Source organism: Pteropus medius, unplaced genomic scaffold (genome assembly GCF_902729225.1).
Source record: "Pteropus medius unplaced genomic scaffold, Ma_sr-lr_union100, whole genome shotgun sequence".
Taxonomy (NCBI): domain Eukaryota; kingdom Metazoa; phylum Chordata; class Mammalia; order Chiroptera; family Pteropodidae; genus Pteropus; species Pteropus medius.
Window position 1 is genome coordinate 11992404 of NW_024349797.1, and position 8717 is coordinate 12001120.

The following is an 8717-nucleotide window of genomic DNA, read 5'->3' on the forward strand; positions in this document are numbered from 1 at the left end:
TGAAACAGGATTTCAGCTTATAATAAAGATATTTAAGATTGTGAAATTTATCAATAAAAATTTTCTGAGATTTTACCACTAATCAAAGAGAAACAGACTTTCCAGACACATGTGCCATATGCAATATATATTTAAAGGAAAAAAACTACCAGGGGTAATTAGCAGAATCTTTCTATACTCTCTTGGCTGCAGATTTCTTCACATTGTATGATTTTATCATAGTTGCAAAACCCCCACTCTTATTATGGACTCCGTCAGTGCACAATAAGTGTTATTATAGCATATAATAGAACCCTAATATACCATATTCATGTGTGTAGTATTTTATGCAGAAATCCATCTGAGTTATGATTATGTTTTTTTCCAAGTAAATAGTAAGAAATAGGCAAGTCTTAATGTGAATAAGTTACTTTAGTGGGTAGCCAATGGGTGCATGGGCTTCTAATACTTCTGGTTATTGAAGTTATGCTCTTTTTTGTTTTGTTTTGTTTTGTTTTGTTTTGTCTTTTGTTTTTTTACTTTTTAGGTGAGGCAACCCTTTGTTGACCTCACAGATTGCAAGGACCTTGTCAGTTTACAATCTCTTTTTTTATTTTTTATTTTTATTTTATTTTTTACTCCTACAGCACCTGGTCTTCCTAGATGGTCTCCCATCTAAGTACTAACCAGGCCCGACCCTACTTAGCTTCCAGGATCAGATGGGATCGGGCTTGTTCAGGGTTGTGTGGCCATAGACAAGTTATGCTCATTTTAATGAAAGAACTCATCTCAAGTCTAATTACCAACTGGTGTCTATAAATATAAGTGTCCCTGCTCTGAAAGGAAAGAGTTGCTGAATGGCTTTCAGCGCATGAACTAATGTGTCAGTAATTTTTAATATGACATATATCACAATGATCGAAATGGCTTTTTATGTGATATTTTTTCTCACATATTAAGACATTGATTGTTGCAAGACAACTCTCCATAGGGCTGTCACATTGCTGTGTGTCTTGTGAAACAAGACACTCGCTGCCCTATCTCTCCATAAACATTTGTTTAGTGAGGACAGAGACATGGTGTCTCCCTCTGGAGCAAACGGCAGGCATGCTTAAATCCAGTATGATAAAGATGATGTGTCACTCAAAAACATAGGGAAGCATGCTTTCTATCCATTACCAAAGATTAAGTCTCCCTGAGGGTAAGGCTCGGCTCCCTTTCGGGAATGCAACCCACTGCATGTGGAGGTATCACCTGGTTCCTCTCCACGTCTCCCAGAAAGAAATGGGGTTTGGGGAACCAGGACAAAAGTACTCATGCTCTTACTACTGCTATTGCTATTGAATAATCAACTATCTTCTACACGACCATGAAACTGTTCACTTGCAAGTGGGATAAAATCTCGTTTCACGGTTCTTGACTATAAAAGCATATGACTGAAATCATTTAGATGCATCCTCTGTCTGTGCATATCGGGAGAATTTAGTCTATGCCATGAAGACTCGTTGATACTGATGATATTCTTTTATCTTTCTCTAATTCAGCGACTTCCAAACTTTAGACATTAGTAAGTCTATTAACTTACACAGGCCATAGCCTGAAAGTGCTGGAGTGTATCACCAGCCAAGCTGAGCTCAGGAACGTCTGAGAAATGAGAATTACCTTCTATCCTCCCAGGTAACTTCCCAAATAGAAACAGAATCCTTTCTGAGGTAGGAAGAGTAAAGTTTGTTCCTTTTACAAACACTAGGTTGGAGTTGGTAAGAACAGGCAATTTTGCCTAACGCTATCTCTGGTAAAGCAACATCCGTTTCTTAAAGAAAAAGGAGGGACCTTTTCATTCCTGTATTCCCAGGTCCGGGCGCTGGGAAGTAGAAGCAGAATAAATATAAAGTTAACGGATAAGTCAATTGAAAGAACCAAATCACCAAAATTATGTGCAAAACAAGCAAGGGAAAAAGCGACAGAGCTGTCCCTTTTTTCAATGAATGTAACAGTTGGACCAGAACAGAAGATGACTGAGATGATGCTAGGCAATGACTTGGGGCAGAGAGGAGAAGAAAAGCTGATAGAGCGAGAAGCGTCAGGACTCGCCGGTGCACTGCCCCTCACTCCATCCCCTCCAGCTCCCTCTCCAGAAGCAACGACAGACTATTTCTCTGCCTCTCCAAAAGTCATTTAACTCAGTTTCTGTTATTACATTTTTTTGATTCTTACGTTTCTGTCTTCTTGTGTCTCTTTTGGGTTGGCTCCATTTTCTGTCCCTGTCTAAATGCTGGCAAACCAGAGTTTCTCAATTCTCACTGTGCATTTCTCCCTCTAAACTTTCTCTTATGGAGAACTCATCCACACCCTCGACACCCATGTCTTCCCTGAAAAGAACCCCTCTTGTCCGAGCTCCCTCTAGACATGTTCATCTGTTTTCTAGGTCTCTTGATGGCATCTCAAACTCGGCATGAACACAATTGAACTTTCGATCTCCAATTTCTCCCTTCCTCAAAATCACTCCAACCTCCCTTTTTCTACAAAATGATAACATTATTCTCTGGGTACCAGATTCAACATCATTTCTGACAAATCCATTTTATTTTTCTTATCTTAATGGCTGGTGAGTCTTAGTCAAACTAACTATATTCTCTCTGCTTCTGTCCATTGATTTCTCACAACAAATCTTCCTCTAGACTCTCATCATCTGACACCATAGCCACGTGTGACTGCTCAGCACTTAAAATGTGGTGAGTTTGGCTGAGGAAAAAATAAAAATATTTCATTAGTAACTTTATATCGATTACTTATTAAAATGATAATATTGAAGATTTGTGTTAATATGTTATTGACATTAATTTTATCTGTTTCTTTTTTAATGTTGCTATGAGAAAATTTTAAATTATATATGTGTTTTATATTATATTTGTATTAGGCAACCTTGGTTTAGACTAGAGCAAGGGTAAGCAGAGCGGGATTAACTAATTCTGAACATCTAATGTGTACCAAACTGCATGATAGACATTTTAAAATTTGGCTTACATAATCTTCAAATTATTTCTGGCAAATAAATAATGATATTCTCCAATTTTACGATAAAATACTGAACAGGACAAGGAGAGAAAGAACATTGTGTAAGGCCACCAGGTTCAAAAGCGTAGCACAAGAATGGTCTCCTAACACAAATCCAATGCCTTTCTACTTAGCCTAGCTGCATGTTATTGAAAAAGCACTGGGAAGGGCAAAAGATCGTACAGGCTCTAGGGGAGACTGTCACCGCTGTGTTTCATGGAGTCCCAGGGTGGTGTGATGTCGTTTGGCGTGCTCAGCTGCAGCAGCTGCTTTGGCATCTGTGTGCATGATCCATCCCATGATAGTCTCCATCTTCGTGATACTCCCATGCCTATGTGATGTGATCCAGCTGTACAAACCCAGAGCTGTCTACCACCTGGGCTAGGGAAAGTGACTCAAACTGGATCGTGGATGCATGCCGGGTGTTCTGGCTGGGACCATACTTGCCGACTGCTTTTTAATGAAGTCAGGCTCAGCTTTCCGGCTTCATCCATCTTCCACTTTGGCAGACAGAGGCTGGAGTGGAGTGGAGCTGACAGGATTTGCTTAACATAGGGCCTGCAACCTTTGTACCTTCAGCTAAGAAGAAAATCAGGTAAAAAATCCTTTATGACTCCCTCCAAGGAGAATGCAACCTGTTTGTGCTTGTGATGTTCAGTCTACAAGCCAAGACCAGTGTGACAAATAGATAATGTCCTATGTCACATGGTTTGTGGAGTTTCACAGGAGGACTGGCTTCTGGAAACAGCTCTTCACCAGGTTCTCATAGGTTAGGTTAAAGTATTCCATTTAAGTTGCATGCTTTCCGGACTTTTCCATCTGCAAATACAAATTAAAATTCAAGGAGCTCTCGTAATCATTTTCAGGCTGATTTAGCAAGATTACTGTGAAAGTAAAGTCTGGTAGAAATGAGACATTGAATATTCTTTTGTGACAATAAATAAAAAGAAATATACCAATAACGACTAATATTTACATTTCTCATGATCATTTATAAAGCACTTTATACTCTGAATTTCCTTTGATCTGTACAATGGTCCTACATTATGCATATGATTATTATCCCGATTTTAAAGAAAACCGACATTAAGCAATTTGCCCAAAGTCACACCTTTCAAATGACACAAGCGGAAACCAAACCATGTTATTACAATTCCCATAGCCTTTCATATATTGCAGTAAAATTAGTAGACATGTTATTCTTATAGATCATCTGAAAATATTGGCAAATACATTGTATACTATCTTATTTTCTGTTTGGTACTTTATCAGTTAATTATTTTGCTTCTGATATGTCTTTTCTTTTTCTAATTCAAGAGAAAAAATACCTACATTTTCATTTTTGTTCTATTTTAAATAAATATACAATGAAAATCTGAATACAAGGCTAAGTGCAGACATATGTTTTTATTTCTCTTGAATAAATATCTAGGACTGGAAATGCTGGGTCACATGGTAAGTGTACATTTCACTCTCTAAGAAATTGCCAAATCGTTTTTTAACATGGTGCGCCTCATCGACAGTTTGTAAGAATTCCATTTGTTCCACATCCTCTCCAGACGTTTGGTGTTGCTGGTCTTTAATTTTAGCCATTCGAAGTGGTTAAGTAGAGTGGTATCTCACTGTAGTTTTAATTTGCAATTGTCTAATGACTGAAAAGTATTGAACATCTTTTCATGTACTTACTGGTCACCTGTATGTTTTCTTGTCAGAAGTGTCCATTCAAATCTTTTGCTATTTATTGCTTTTATTATTAATTTATAGGAATTCTGTATGTATTCTGTGTTCAGGTCCTTTGTCAGATATATTTATTGACAAAGTCTGTACTTCTCCCAATATATTCTCCTACTTGGTTCTCTTGTCTTTCAATGAACTGAGGTTTTTAAATTAGATGAAGTCCAATTTTTCTTCTTTTCATTGTTAGTACTTTTTGTGTATTTTCCAAGAACTCATTGCCAACCTCAAGGTCATAAAGATAATCTTTTATGTTTCCTTCTAAAAGTTTATAGTACTGGCTGTTATGTTTTAGTTTATAATCTGAATTGAATTATCTTCATGTGTATAAAATTAGACAGGGATTGAAGATAATTTTTTCTCCAAACAGATATTTAGTTTTCTCACCCTTTCTAATGTAGGGAGGAGGTAAGAGAATTAAAAATGTTAATCAAGCAACATTCAGAGACTGTGATGTGCTGATCAGCCCTGTACCCAGGCCAGGAGGACATCTTCAGAACAAAGGAAGATTTCTGCTGGATTACTAACAACCCATTCCCCACAGGAAGGTGAAACAAGAACCAAGGGTCATTACCTATAGCTAAAACCATGGGAACCTATGGATTAAAGGCTGGGAACTGCCACTCTACATATTTTTACCTTTTCACTCTATATATGCTTCCCCTTCCTCATTGTATGTCCATATTAAAGGAAATGGGAACTAAAGAATGATATATAAACTAAATTCCCTAATACTCAGGATTCCTCTCAGTGTCTTTACACGCTCACTGTCCCTCTCACTCTCTGCCTCTGAGAGGAGACCACACTCTGTCTGTGGAGTGTTACTCCTTTTCTAATAAATTTTCTTTTTGACTCTAACTTTGGCATGCGTGTTGAGTTCTTTCTACACTCTCTACCAAAGGACCCTCTTCTTCTCTCAGTGCAGGCTTGGTCTCCCCACCACTTGGAGAATTTTGCCCCATCCTTTATCATTTCTACTCTCCCCTTGAGATATCCAGTCTTGGAAAAAAAAGTTTCCTTTCATCATTGACTTGACTTGAAATCTTGATTAAAAATCAATTGACCAAATATAAGTAGAGCTGCCTTTGCATTCTCTAGCCTGCCCCACTGATTTGTTTATTTATATGCCAATATCACACTGTCCTGATTACAATAGCTTTATCATTAGTTCTAAAATCAGGTATTGTGAATTCACCAACTCTATCCTTTATTTTCAGAATGCTTTGCCTATATAATCCTTTGCATTTCCATGTAAAACTCAGAATTAACTTTCTAAAACCTATTATTAAAAAAAACTGTTGAATTTTGATTGAAATTTTGTAAATATATACATCAATTTTGTTGAAAATGGACATCTACCAATTCATAAAGTTTATTTAGCTCTTTATTTGTTTAGTTCTTCATTAATCTTCTTTACTAATGTTTACTGTTTTCATTGTAGAGGTTTTGCATATTGTTAACTTTATTCCTAAGGATTTCATGCTTTTTGATGTGATTGAAAGTGAAATTTTTAAAATTTCATTTTCCAATTCTTTGCTGCTACCGTACAGAGATTAAAAACAATTTTTATATAATAATTACTTTGTATACTGTGACCTTGATAAAATCTTATATGAGTTCTAGCTGTTATTTGGTACCTTCTTAATATTTTCTATGTAAACCATCATTAATCTCTAAGCAATAAATTTTACCTTTTCCTTTTCTAAATCTTCTTATTTTTTTTTTCTGACATTATTGCACTAGGTAGGATCTCAAGTACAGAGTTGAATAAATGTGGTAAAATCAGACATTCTTGTATTATTCCCAATCCCCACTATTATCACTAAGAAAACTTCAGTATTTCACCCTCTGGTGTGATATGAAATTTGTGTTGTGATGATGACCTTTTTCAGATTAAAGGGTTGAGGTTGGCAATGAGTTCCCTTCTGTTCTGTTTGCTGGATTATTTTTAAACCCACCAAGAGCTTTAAATTTTGTTAAATGCTTTTTCTGCATCAGTTGAGATTATATAATTTTTTCTCCTGTATTCAATTTAAATAGTGAACTAAATTGATACTTTACAAATGTTAAAGAAAACTTATATTCCTTATAATCTTGGATTAAACCACTTGGTTTGTATATTCATTTTGAATATTGCTGAATTTAATTTGCTAAGATTGATAAAGGCTATCTTGGATCTAGGCTCAAAGAGGTGGTCTGTAATTTCTTTTTCTTATAATTTTTTTGTCAGGGGTTGGCATGAATTCTGCTGATTTTATAAAACAAATCGGGAAGTTTTCTTTAATTTGTGAAAGGATTCGTGTGAGATAGGCATTGTTTCTTTCTTAAATGTTTGATAGAATTCACAGATAGAAACTACCTGTGCCTGAATTTTTTTAATAAGGCTTTTGTAGAAATTTTTCTACCTTATCTAATATTTCAAATTTATTGGGATAAATTTTTCATAATATTTTTTATTATAGCCTTGGTATCTATATAATTAGTAATGATGTCGTGCTTTAAATTCCTGATATGGGTGAATATGTCTTTTGTCTCTTATTTTCCAGAGCACTCTTGTTAGAAATTTAGATACATTATCTTTTCAAAGACCTATCTTTTGTGTAGTTAACTTTTTTCCCATAATTTTCTCTTTTCTATTTCATTTATTTCTGCTCTTATTTTAATTACTTTTATCTATATACTTTGAGGAGATTTTTATATCCAGCTTTATAAGATGAAAACATAGACAATTGATTTGAGACATTTATTCTTTTCTAATATAAGTATAAATTTTTCGATTTATTAAGACATTTAGTGGCTCACTATATGGTCTGTCTTGAATGTTCCACATGCACATGAAAAGAATGTGTTTTTGGCAGTTTGAGGTGTAAGATGCCTATTAGATCAAGGTAATCGGTTGCGTTAATTAGATCTTCTATGCCTTTACTGACTTTTTGTCTACTAGTTGTTATATCAATTACTAAGAGAAATGTGTTAAAATCTTCAACTATGATTGTGAATTTGTCGAATACTTTCTATAGTTTTATCTGTATAATGGGGGGATTCTATTCCTAAAACAAATATCCAGGTCATACTAAAGCATCACTTTTTTGCACAAGTCTTTTATAGGATTCTTATCCTGCTTTTATTCTTATATGTGTGAGAATCAAATGCATCTCTCAAAGATGTTTTTCTAGCTTCATAAATAAAATGAGGAGCAGTGAGTTCAAATTCTCATCAATTCCATCTTTTAAATACGAGGAAGTTCTTTGTTACGTCAATGTAAAAGTCACTTCTCTGTAATGTTCATCCATCGGTGCTAGCTCTACTATCTGAAGCAACACAGATGGCATCTCTTCATGTACATGATCATTTTTCAGTTATATGGAGCCAACAAACCTGTCCATTCTTAGTTCTCTTCCCCCACAATCACTTTGACAAGATCTTTCAAGAAATCCAAATGGCATGTGAATTCTGGACCCTTCACCTTCCTGGTTGCTCTCTTTCTAGATGCTTTCAATGTGATGACTGATTCCGAAAATGTGACCCCAATGAAATTCCACATGGAATCTGACTAAAAGCAGAACATATACTTACTCCAATTCATCACTGAGGCTATAATGAGAGAAAGGTAGATTTTCTTTACATTAATTCCAAAAAAGTCTCAGGAACCATACGTGTCTTTTTTTAACTCATGATCTCTCACTGCGCCCTGCAAGCTGACTTGTTTTTTAGTTTATAATCTTTCAGAAAGCAAATATGCTAAGACAGAATGCAAACAACCCAAGGAAAACATCTCTCTGGTTACACTGATAGGCCATGTGAACCCTGATGTCTAATGATGCATAGGTAAAGCAGAGAATATAAATAAAGCACCAAGGTTCTGAAACTGACTGGCTGCATTGGTAGGAAAAATGTAGCCACTCCTTAAAGGTCTTTTACCGTGTATTTATTTTACTATTTTTTTA

General features: G+C 35.5%; 1 pseudogene; it reads right to left on the minus strand.

The window, feature by feature from the left end:
- Positions 1-617: 617 nt before the first annotated feature.
- LOC120619859 (uncharacterized) lies at positions 618-736 on the minus strand (annotated as a pseudogene).
- Positions 737-8717: the final 7981 nt, after the last annotated feature.